This window comes from Emydura macquarii, unplaced genomic scaffold (genome assembly GCF_026122565.2).
Source record: "Emydura macquarii macquarii isolate MOO-44397 ecotype Brisbane River unplaced genomic scaffold, CSIRO-AGI_Emac_v2 contig_561, whole genome shotgun sequence".
Classification (NCBI taxonomy): domain Eukaryota; kingdom Metazoa; phylum Chordata; order Testudines; family Chelidae; genus Emydura; species Emydura macquarii.
Window position 1 is genome coordinate 15,369,292 of NW_027130698.1, and position 13,015 is coordinate 15,382,306.

Genomic DNA, 13,015 nt, shown 5'->3' on the forward strand with positions numbered 1-13,015 from the left:
ATGGCTGTGGTGAAACAAGCTGGCTGCCAGAGTCAGAGCCACTGGTCCAACGTCACTTATCACATAGCCACTCAGCTGGAGCATTCATTCAAGGGAGCTACAGCAGCTGAGCATTTTAAGGCACCCAGGGTTACAGGGCAGGCACTGACAACCTCTCACTGGCCTGCACTGCACCCCAGAACGTGCTGGGAGACTGAAAGCTTGGCACTTAGGAAAAAAACCACATCCCTTGTAAAGTGAGCACATTTAATAGGGAATCACTGAGACAACAAACACATGCTGCCATTTATACAGTCATTTTGCAAGGCAGAGACGCATGCTAAGGAGCACAGTGGAGACCCGGTTACAGTTACAGTCCATATAAACAAACCCCTCGTGATTGTTCTACAACCCAGTGAGCTTTCAGTCTGTTCCACACACACGCGTGCAATCGCCTGCTGCAGAAATAGATGCTTGCTTGGGAGAGTAACGCAAAATACACTAGACCGCAGCTGCGGAGTGCTCGTCTTCTCTACCATCGAGTGGACTTTCCATAGCATCTCTCAGCCTGGTTTCCACTGGTGCGTCTCCCGTTAACCGCCCTGTCTTTGCACAACATGTTTTTCTCATAAGCAAAAGGCCAAACAAGGGTCTGTAGGCCCATGAGACTGCCACACTGCAGGGCAGACAATAAAGGGGTAAAGTGAAGCAAATCATGGGAAGAGGACTTAAATGAGCTGGCCCTGTGAATGTTGTGTTTTAACCTGCGAGTGAATCCAGCCATCAGCCGGTGCATTGCACTGCACGGCCTTTAACAGTGAATTGTGACCTACGCCAGGACAAACTGGTTCTCAATAAACCCCTCCTGGGACGAAGAGCGGCCTTCACCCTTTGAACAAAGCAAAGCACAGAGGGAAACTGAGGCACACACAGGCCTCATAAAACAGCCGCTTCGTCCCAGGAGAGGTTCCTCCAAGGGATGGTTTAAAAGCTGGGTCGAAGCACCGATTCTGTGGATCCGTGACATCTCCCACCCCCCCAACCTTCAACTATTTTCTGTAACTATGGCACTGAATCGACCCATGGATGCCACAGCCCTGAATTCAGATGGATTTGTTATTCTTAGCATACCAGTAACACCCACGGTCTCCAACCAAGGAAGGAGCTCAACTGTGCTAGGCGCTGTACACAGAGAGACAAGTCCTGCCTCCTCAGGCTGATAGTCTACCCAGGTAAGACAAAGGGTGAGAGAAAGGAAATACCACTCTTCCCATCGTACATATGGGAAACCGAGGCACAGAGAAGCGAAGTGACTCACCCAGGGTACGTCTACACAGGAAAGAGAAAGCTGCAGACCCAGGCTTGTGCTCTGGGGCTGGACTAGCCGTGTAGCTGGTCGGGGTTAGCTCGGAAGCCCAGGAAGGAGATTCAGAACCTGAGCCCGAATGTCTACATAGCTATTCTCGGTGCCATAGCACGAGGCCCGCACACCCAAGTCTGTAGACCTGGCCTCTGAGCCCTGCTGCCGTAGGGGAGGGAAGGAGGGTGGGGTGCCAGGCAGGCATACCCACAGGGAGACTTGGGGACGTGAACCCGTTTCTCATCGGTCCCAGTCCACAGTGCAAGGCCATCCCTCTTCCACTTCCACCTTTCCTGGCTTGAGACAATCTCTGATTCTCAAGCTGGGCCAGGGTGTGGGGCGGGCCAGGGATCTGCTCTGGTGGGGTCACAAAGCCCGTGGCTGCAAACTCCAAGGTTTGGGGCTGAGCGGTCTCACTGTCGGGAGCTTCTCCAAATTCAGCCCAAGTCCCAAACCACGGCAGGTCCCCCCGCCCGGCCCTGATTTTCTCACGCTACGTGACGTCAGGACTGGCACGGTGGATCATCTCACTCGCTCACTGTCTCTCTCTCTCGCACGCCAGCCAAAGCACGGGCGCAATCTCCACCAGGTGGGACTCAGAGGAGGGACATTTCACGGTTGAAAGCGCTCAGTGGAGATGGAAGAGTTGATTGTCGAGTAGCCTGTTTCCCAGCTATGGACAGCGCTAGCGGGTGGGGCGGAGGGGCAGAATGGATTCAGCCATTCAACGCTGGGGCGTTGCTGGGCCCTAACTGGCAGCCGTTGCGCAGCCACGGACAGATCCTCTAGCACGATGCCCTAAGATCCTCTGTAGCCACCAGGGCCTACCTACCCCTAGCTCTGTCCTAGTCCCATCGGAGGAATCAGCCTGAACAGATTCCCCCCCGGAGGCAGCTGTCCAGGCAGCCCAGCGGTTTGAAGGCGTGACATGTGAGGGATTGGCAGCAGGGCTCACGCCATCCTGCTCCCAGCCGGAGTTGGGCTGCTGTGTTTTACAGCCTCTCAGCTAACACCTGCTTCCGGCCACTCGGGGGCCCCCGTGGTTATAAGAAGAAAGTGAGAGGAGGGGATAGATTAAGGCAAGAGAAAGGGACAGGCTGGTCTGAGGGTCACACGCTGAATGGGTTGGTTCCAAAAGTCTCCATAGGATCCTCCACATTTTGTGGGCTCATTTCCCCTTCCCCCCTGCCCATTGCTTTGGGGCTTGCTGCGTTTGTTTGGTTTGACACAGGCCTTTCCCCAGCAAAAGCAAGCAGAATTACAAGCCGTCTGAGCAACTAACACCCAGCATCGCCCGGTTCGTTCCACCCCGGGCTTAGGTGGACATGTCTGCGGCGGCGGTGCTGGGCTCCAGCTGGATGCTCAGATTGGCTTTGCTGGCAACCTTCTGGCAGTACTCGTACGTGGTTTTCTTGATCCACCCGGTCGTATTGTGATCGGGTCTGAACAACATAACGTAGCACTTCTGGAAAAAGAGAAAGGCCAGGCCGCTGAAGGAAGACAGCAAGATAGACACGATGGCCACCATATCAACCATCCTCTCCCGTCCCGATTCCAGAACTGGCAGCACGGAGAGCCAGACAGCAAAGAAAGTCACCATCATCAGGGATATGCCTTGGGAGTCGCTGAAGATCTTGGGCAGGGAGTGGGTTTTGATGGCAGCGGTGAGGCAGCAGAAGGCCAGGGAACAGAGATACCCGATGCTGAAGGAGAAGCCGACTCCAGTCTCATTGAAGCACTCGATGATCAGGTAGTCTGCATTCCTGGGGTAGGCACGCCTGACCCCAGGAGGGTCAAGAAAGAGCCACAAAAAGCAGATGACGAGCTGCAGAGCTGGGAGAACGCCCAGGACGATCAGATAAAGGCTGGTCTGCAGCTTTGTTGGCCTTCCCAGGGGAGCGGCGAAGGCAGCCAGAATCCGGACGGATTTGGCCAGGATGCTGGCGAGGCAGAGCGTGAAGCTCACTCCGAAGGCCGGCCGGCGAAGCTTGCACTTCCAATCGGTCGGCTCTCCAACGAAGAGGAAGACGCTAGCGAAGGAGCCCAGCAGGCTGGCCATGTGGCAGTAAAAGATGGGGCCCCCCGCAGCTTTGCCGATAGGGGTATCTCTGTGCTTCACATACAACACCATGACAGAAGCCGTGAGGGCCATCCCCACTAGCGCTAGCATGACCAGCACGACGCTGGTGAGCTCGGACCAGAACAGATACACCACGGCCTTTCTCCAGCAGGAGGCTTGGCCCCTGAGAGACCATTCATCCGGGGGACAAGCCCAGCAGCTCTCGAAGGCTGGAACGCAAAACGACAAGCTGTGACGGAGTCACGTTTCCCACGCACTACACAGAGGAACCTGCCAGTTTGTTATTACAATGACTGACACTCACACGCCCCATCATCCCTCCAGCGAGAAGGAATTCTCTCTGCAGCCTGGCGGGGCAGCTCTAGAACCCAGGCGCCAAGACTTAAAACCAGGAGGCTCTCACGTCCATATTTGAGCATCTAAATCAGCGGCGTGAGCTGCTGAAAAAAACAGCTGAGTTGCCAGCCGCTCCCATTCACCTCAGCTGCCCCTAGACAATTGTGCAGCATCATAACATGGGTGAAAAGGCACCTTCCAGACCCCTGGAGCGGATCAGCTTGCGCCTCCCATCACCTGAGCCCTGCCAGCGTCTGTAACGGCGGGCACAATTATCCAACCCTTTCACCATCTAGCCAGCTTCTCGGTATCTGTCAGGGCCCCAGGTCGCGCTGAAACTCGGGTGGATGCCCACTGGGGCAGCGAAACAGACTCACCTGATCCGTTGCTGTACGTCCCAGGGCTGCAAACGTTGCACGCATAACAGCAGTGCTGAGGCAAAGCCAGGTGCAGCTTCCGCACTTCCCCTTGCTCACAGCCGCGGGAACAGTGAGAGGGCAGGACCTGCGAGTCAAACACAGACGGGGGCGTGGGCAAAGGCTACCGGGAAATCAGAGAGAGGCCTGCAATCTGCACCCTTGAGGCAGGAGGATTTCCATCGGCAGAGTCAGGAACCACACACCCAAACTCGCCAGCCGCTCCGGGGAGCAGCTACCCACGCACTTGTCCAAGGGAGAGGTGGGGCAGGTGAGTCCACTGAGAAGCAACTGCCCGAGACAGGTCGGGGACAGGAATCAGGGCCTGCAGCAGAGCCAGTCTCCGGGCAAGCTGCCGAGGCTGCCTGCCTGGCAAGCAGAGGCAGCAGACCGGCTCGTAAGCCCAGTGGCGGCAGCAGATTGGCAGCTGCTGAAAGCATTTGTCCCAGGTTAACGTCTGTGGGTGCTTGTCCCCAGCCTCGCTCCAGCCCAGCTCTGCCTCCTTCCAGGTAATCCGGCTCCAGCTCCTGACTTCGGCTCTGGATCCTGGGCTTCTATTCCTGGCGACCGACTCCTGCTCTAGCCACTAGGCATGACCACCCACATCTTGGTCTCTGACAGCCCATGGGTGGAGGACTCTTGGAGCATCAGTCTGCCACCTCCGTCTGCCCTGACAGCTCCCTGGCCCTTTGCAAAACGCAGCTCAGAACCTTCCCTCTCCGGTGTCTCTGCTACCCACAACACGAGGGACCTCTGTCCCCTCCTCTTTCGTCCCCACTGTAAGAGGGACATTGCAATATGGCCAAGGGGGCTGGAGAACCGCCAGCCCTGTCCCCGAGAGGTGCCCACAGGCAGGTGCTGGGAATCATCCAACTGAGCTGGGCAATGTCAGGTGATTGGGTCTGATGCTTCCCAGGTAGGGATCCAGCCCTCTCCCGGTCCCAGGCCCCCCCCATGGGGCTATGTACCCAGTCACTTTATGCTGCCCAGCTGAGCCAGATGATTTCCCATCCCTGCCTGCCGGGCTCCTACAGTGTTCTCCCTTCCCTCGCTCCCACCCGTCGAAGTGGGACCTCTCACAGGAGAAAGTCCAGGTCCTGTTCCAGTGCAGGTCTCCCATGTCCCGTGCCTGTGGCCGCCCTGCTGCTGTGTGTGTGGAGGCAGCAGTGAGGTCGTGGGGCCCCACCCAGGCCCCATCTCTGACCTGTGTGTGTGTGAGAGTCTGTGTGTGTGTGAGAACGCGAGAGACCCTGATCCTCTCTTTGTGAGGAACGTTGAGATCCTCCTACGAAAGGCTCAACAGAGGGGCAAGCAATGGCTTCTATCGTTATAAATGTGAGCCGCGGCCTCACGCACCTTGATGGTTGCCCCGCCCTGCAGGCCGACAGTCCTCTGCACAGGGTCGTAGCTGTCGGATACCGCTCTCTCCACGTCTACGTCCACCTGGAGAAGCCTCACTTCTCCGTCTGTGGTGACGTTCCAGTAGAAGACGTCAAAGGGGTTTGGATTGGCGGGCGGGAGGGGGGAATAGTTATCCATGAGAAACTGCTCGAACTGAAAGAGACAAATGAGAGCAGCTCGGATACCAGCTGCGCAAACCAAACCAGAAGACACGTGTGTACACCAAAGATGCTACTGTCAGCAGAGGGCAGCACGCTTGTTTGCTGGTCCCTCTAGTATTAAGGAATGTAAAGAATCAAAGCTTTTACCCAAATACAATCCCAGTGTATCAATACAATCCCACAATTCATTTTTGCCACATTCACAAATCTGGAAAAATCTAGGGGTGGGGGGGCGGAAAACCAGCCAGATTAGTTTTGTTGCAGTATATCTATAACAAGCAGCAGCATCTGCCGTTTAGCACGGAAACTGTGCTTTCAGTTGCCTGTTCCATGTCACCGCTAAGAAACCGATTGTTAGAGCAAAGGTTGTTTTGTGGTGTGAAACGGTACCTCTGTTTTATTGAAGTCGGAGCTGTTCCATGGCTGGGATAGAGGATAATTCTGCGACATCTCTTCTATCGCTCTCCCTAACTTTTGCATGAACCAGTCCAGGATGAAGATGACGTCCAGATAAGCTAAGCGGTCCAGGCACAAATGGCACATGTTAATAGCTGGAGCTCCAAGACAAATTTCTGGCTCCTGGTGGTCTAACCGTGCATCACTGATGTTGAATGGCCCAGGGTAAAAGTAGTCCCTGCAGGGGTTCACTGAGCTGGGGTGGGCTGCGCACAGGTGACACACCTTGCGGAACAGATAGCCTGCTGTTGCATTTGCAGATCGGTGTGTATTTATGTCCAGCAAATAGTCAAGAAACCCAGGAACCAGGCGAGGCCTCTGGTGCAGAGACCACATTCCCTGCAAAACCCTATACTCTAACCCAGCGAGTCCAAAAGTGACCCCATAGCAGCAATGAATGATGTGTTTCTCTGTGATACGGGTTTCCTCTTTCCCTGCTAAAGCCATCATCATGTAACCCAGGGCAGACTCATCCATCACCAGCGTGACGTTTGATTTGGAGGATGAAATCCTACCAAGCAATTTCTGAGCATCAAAGACACTCTGCTCTGTAAATTCAATGCATAGCTCTCTTTTGTCGCGTTCTTCCAGGCCCACAATGACATCTTTGAACCCATACTCATACTGATGAATGACGCCAACCACATTCCACTGGAAAGCTCTCAGCAATGCCAGGATGTTTGGCAAGAAGCCTCTGAAATTCATCTGAAGAGTGGAGTGGAAGATTCTAATCTTGTGAAGATAAATTTCCACCTTAAAAATTTTTTTAAAAGTCTTGCGTTAGTCAGATGCTGAAATCATAACAACTTTTCCTCTTCTCAGACCAGGGGCACCATGTCTCACAAGTGGGGAAAGCAAAGAGGAGCAATGTGATTAAATGAACCAGCATACACTGAAGAAGCCCTAACAGTGGTGCACGGCCCACTGCAGATCCAAAGTGACCCAGACTTTCCTGCCTGCCATCCAATGTTCCACCTCTGATCTGAAATTTACCAGTGCTCCGCAGGAACAGCTGAGGGCTGGTAGAGCATGCCAGGTACCACCAGGCAGACAACGTCTCTCAGTGAGAAAAAAAGTCTCTCTGGCTTAAAAGGATGGAATTACATAAAACATTAGCTGGTTGGTAATGACACCTGCCTCCCTTGTTCTCGGCGGAGTGGCAGAAGTTATGGTGAAGTTATGGGTGATTAATGAATAAAGGGATTGTGACAGAGCAGAGAAGGGCTGGTCTAATGGCCATAAATCTGATGAGTCTGGAAAATGTTTTTAAAGCCAAAACCATCTAGAATCGCTTTCATTAACAACACCCAGGACCCCCCCAGACACAGCAGCACTGGCAAGTCTAACAGCTGGGATAGACAATGCAGTGTAACTCCACCCAGCCCGGAGACAGTGCATTCGTTTTATCCCAGGTGAGAGGCAAGCTGGGGCAAACCACCGCTCCCTGCTCTCGGGATGTAAGCAATGGAGCTGGCGTGTGCTCTAGAATTAACGTCTGGTTTGGAATGGATGAACATTAAGAACTTTATTGGCATTCAAAGTAACGACAGTGAAATCAGAATTAACGTTGCCCAAGAGAGAGAAGCAGCAGGGGGGTGGAAGTGGCTGCAATAGGGTTATCGGAGCGTGTGTGTGTGGCGGGGAAATCATCCTTTACAGCACCTCCTTGGCATTATCCCTCAACCCGCTGTTAATGGGCGGAGGCCCTTACTCACCATCGGTACGTTGTTGAAGAGCGAGCGGCTGGGCACCGTGCCCGCGTAGAAGAGAGTCACAATGGTTTGCGCTCCCTCCCTGTGAGACCTGTCCAGTTCGTAGAGGATCTTCTCAGGGCAGCCCGGGGGCTGCTCGCAGTACGTAACCAGCTTATACCCCAAGGGGCCAGCCCCATCTGGGCTGGCATGCTGCACAGCAAACCTGAACGCCTGGGCAAGGATGTACAGCTGGAGACTAGGGAGCAAAGCAAAACAGATCTGTGTAAGGCGGTGTAAAATCCATGCTAGGAACGAACTGTCGGATACCATGGGGCGCGATTTCCGCTGGTGAATACAGGCTTCCTAATACAGGGTGGTAAGAATCTTTGCCTTTTCTTTTACTTGCACAAGTCTGGTGTCTCTGGGTCTTAGCAGCTAAGGTAGCAAGTAACTTGCTTGGCAGGGAAGCCTGATTCTTTACCAATCTCCCCCTGCACGGAAATGTAACATGCAGTACTAGAGATGCTGCGAGGCACATGTCCCCGGGACACCCTGTCCTGAATGACCGCTGTGTAGACAATATTAATAGCTAAAGCAACGTGACAAAAATAGCCGGCATGATGCCTCCAATAAGGACAAGAGTTAGGCAAACAGGAGAATAATCATCATCTTTTACATGCAACCTTCACATAAATGGAGCCCATACACACAGGGGAAATTACACCCTAAACCACTGAAATGCGGTTACCTCTGGGGTGGAAAGCAGTAAAGCAGCAGCCAGTTGGTACATATCACATTAGGTAACCGGGCTGGCAGGGGGCAATTTTGGCCAAGGACAGTTGGGGAACTCCTATGCATATAAAAAAAACAACTTCCCAGGTTCACGGATATCCACACAGACGAGGCAGGATTTGGGTTCATACGCTCTCATCTGACATACTCAGCATGGCTGCCTCAGCAGCACAAAAAGCCAGGTTGTCCCAGACTGGGATTTGGACCTGCAACTCCAGGGCATCCAGATGTGCCAAACCAGACGCTTGGGCCACTCTGTCCCCTTCCTCCCACGCCCTGACGGCCATAGCGCAAATAGGCGCACTGTACAGTCACAGGGTTAAAAGTCACCAGCATCAGTTCACGAACAGCTTCGCCGAGGGAAGAAATCACAGAACCCGGCTTGACTTTTCACCCCCTGCTGAATCGTCTTTCCCCAGAGTTGCTGGACAACCAGAGTTAGCCCACAGCAGCGATGCCTCCACAATACAGCCCTGCACCTTCCCCCGCCCGCAAAACCCCGTCTGCCTTAGTCCAGCTACCCGGCTTTCTGTCCTCTGACTTCCTAACACACCCTCCCGCCCCCCCGCATGCCCCCAGCAAAGCCAGGAGGAGGCGAGGAAGCTCCGAAACTCCACGGTGTCTTACTCAAAACTGCCCTCCTCGGGGATGCAGACTTGGAACAGCCCCAGCACATAGAGGTCTCCTTCGCTCGCCATGAGACGCTCGCACTCTTCCCCAGCGGCCCTGGTGGGGGGCAGCGACAGCTGGATGCCCCCGAGGGCAAGCACGGCCACCAGATTGCAAAGCCACGAGAGCGGCATGCTCGGCTTCTTGCTTTCAGCCGGGGCCCGAAGGCTGTGTGCTGGGAAAGGTCCTTCGCGGCAGAGAAGCCACAGCATTTCAATAGAGGGCGGAGAGCCTGACCTCGACAGACGGGCTCTTTCCCCCTCCCGCTCGGGCACTGTACCGAACACGTCCCATCTCAGCCAAAGGGCTGGAAGGTCCCAGGGCACATGGGCGAGGGCCGCTGCCAGCCCACGTCCCACCAAAAACGGTTAGGAAGTCGCTAGCAGGGTTTTACAATACAGATCTCAAGGGGGGAGACTCTTTACCCCAGCTGGTCACAGCCACTATATTGAGCACAGCTGTGTTATGCTAAAACCGCCTCTATCCCTGTCCTGCCTATGCGACAAATACAACCACCTCAGGGGACAACACAGCTAGTTTGTGGTGCAGATGGGACCTAAGCGCGTTGTTACCAGGCTAAAGTCCCAGACAAATTAGGGACCTATTGTACCATGGCGTAACCGGGCCACCCCAGCGCAGTTCTGCTGAGCCCAGACAACCGCTCATCGTTTTCCTATATGACCTGCCCCTTCCGTCTTTGCTGTAAAGGGTTCTCTCTTCTGCAGAAAGCTCCTTCCATTTCCAGCATCGGTTATTACTGATCATTTGAACGAAGAGACTGGGAAAACGTACCCAGAACTTTGAAAGCTACCAAATATCTAGCTCCCCTTCTCAATTTGCGCCCTTCCTGTTGTGTACCATGGCTAAAATAGAGTCAAGATTACATTCTCCCTTTGGAAAGTAAGGGCCACCTGGCAAACGTGTGGCTATAAATCCCTGAGCGATTCAGTTACGTGAAAAATAAGAAGCTGGTGTCACGTGGAATCTCTGCTGTTGTTCAGCCCACATCCCACTGGCTGGCCCCATGGTCAGAGTGAGAAGCCGACTTGTAGGCGGCCAACATTCATATATGTGGTTTCTGCCCTTGGCAGAGTGGCCCAATGAAAGAGATGAAAAAAAATCTAGGACCACATTCAAACCCCATTGAGAGCAATAGACTCATCCTCGTCAATGGGCTTTGAATCTTACTCCCCATGCATGTGAAAGCAATCCTGGGGCATCTGCTGTCTGAAAGAGGTAGGGCATTTCCTACACAGAATGTAGTAGCCGACAGATACTGCACGGTGCCTCCTTAAACAAACATTCGCATATATCGGTGCAGGCTTCCAACCAACGTACCAGTTTCTGTAGGAAGCCCGTTGCCCAGGGCTGACCCTGAAGCAGAACCAAGCTGTGCCGCACACATACGGTGTTGTAGAAATGGGATCGGTGTTTCCATGCCACTGCCATGCAACTCGGGTGACTGAATAAGAGGCTGAGAGTAAACGTGATCTTTGGAGTGGATCAGCTAATGGGGCCTGTATATTGGAAGACGGCGCCCGACGCTAAGACTTATCCATCTTTTTTATATTGGCCCTACACAGAGCTGAAAACCAAGCTGCTTCCCACACTCAGGCTGGATCACAGAGGTTTTGAAAAGATGCACATACTTTCTTGCACGACGTGGATTGGTTTCTGCTGCGACGTGATGCGTAACCACGCGGTGATCAGCAATAAAATGCATCATGTGTCACCTCGATGTGTCACATCTCACATCTGTGTGTGCCTGTGTTTGTACAGCAATCAATCAGACCATGACAAATTTCTCCAAGTCGAAAAAGTCCCATAAAATGTCTCAGCAAAGGCTGGATGTTGATCTAGTCCCTCAGCTGTGAAATAAATAGTGCCCTAAGGATGGTCATAAAAACGGGGCAGCTGGTTGTTATTCTCCTTGCAATGATCCCGTTTTCCCTACTGTAAAATCAGTCCTAGAAATGCCACAGAGCACCGTGGATTTTAACAGTCGGGTCTTTAGCAGTGGCGCATGTGCTGCTCTGAGGCCCTGCTGCTGCTCAAACATCGACTTGCCGACAGGGCGGTACGGCTACGCCACAAGTGATTACACGCGCTGTAAACTTGATCATAGCACTCGATTTGCTAGCCCGCGCGCAGCAACGGTGCCCTCATTTGCAGCGTAGACGTAGCCAAGAAAGGGTTTGGCTGTATGGCGAGGCCGGTAAATCCTCATAGTGGAGGCGCACAGTCCATACTAGCTCCCTGAACAAAATAATCCAGAAGGAAACAGGCTGGCTTAGCAGGTAGAGCACTGGACTAGCACTCAGGAGATTTGGGACGTATTCCCAGCTCTGCCACTGGGCTGCTTGGTGTTGTCAGATATGGGGAAACCGAGGTGCAAGGAGTGACTTATGTAAATGGGAGGGAACAATCCTGACCTCCTTTGTAAAGTGCTTTGAGATCTACCGAGGAGACTTGCTGAAGGAGCCAGGGATTAACCACTGGCGAAAGGGTTTTTATCCCCTGCAGCATAACCACACCTAAACCAGAGCTTTGGCTGGCACAGCTAGGTCTGATTTTTGCACACTCCTAGCAGACGTAGCTATGTCGGGAAAACTTTTAAGTGTAAACCAGGCCTTATATGTGTTTAGCTTTAGGAACCGAGGGGAGGTCCCACGGACGTCTTTGGTCAATGGCAGGGCTGACGTATTCCTCAAGTGCTCACAGTTAAATGCGGACAGGTTTCTGCTGGCTCAAGGGTTGCATTCAATACCGCAACATGCTTCCAGTACTTCAGCGCTGCAGCCAGAGATATAGACCAAATTGCCAGCCATGTGCAATTCCGTCCCTATGGGGAATAGCTCGCACCATCCCACGTTGATTTCAGAGACTTGTTTTCCATTAAGATCATGGTCTTCATTACCATTACATATGTATCCGCCTATACTGAAAAGCTCATGGAATAGACTGGTTTATAGGCAGAAACCACCACCACCACACCCCATGGAGGGGGTCCATGGTGAAAATGAGACGCATGATCTGGATATATGTAAATCATATTGAAACCCCAAATTGTGTGGTTAAAACTACCTCCTCTGATGTGTTACTGTTCAGCCGTCTACAGTAAGAAGCTGACCCATTGCTGAGAATTAGCAGCAACAGTTCTCCTTGAAGACATGCTGAAATCTGTTTAATGGAAGAGGCAGGGCAAGCCAGGTATTAGTCCCTTCTCCTGTCTCACATCCTACTCCAGTGGGTGGACGACGGTTTTGTCCCATCTACACTAGCCCCTCAACAGTTTTCAGCTCCAAATCAACAGAATTTATTGCTGACATCTGAGATCATGAATGGGTAAGCCTCCTGGCTGGGGTATTTAATGACACCAGCTCACGCCCCTTTTACTAATGTGCTAAATTTTGTTCCAGTTCACAGTGGCAAGAAGCAATTCCAGTACTCGTTAAAGGAGCTGGCTTGACGACTCTAGAGATTGTACACATCCTCTATCCGTGGAGGAAGTGCTGCAGACTTTTCCATAGCCTGCCCTTCCAACATGCCTTGGAGAAACCAATTCTAAGGGGAGAGGTTAAACAGCTGACAAAAAGGGAGGGGTCTTTTGGCAAGTAACCACCGAGTCAGGCTAGATTTGAACCTGTGACCTAGAAGTGCAGAACTCCTGT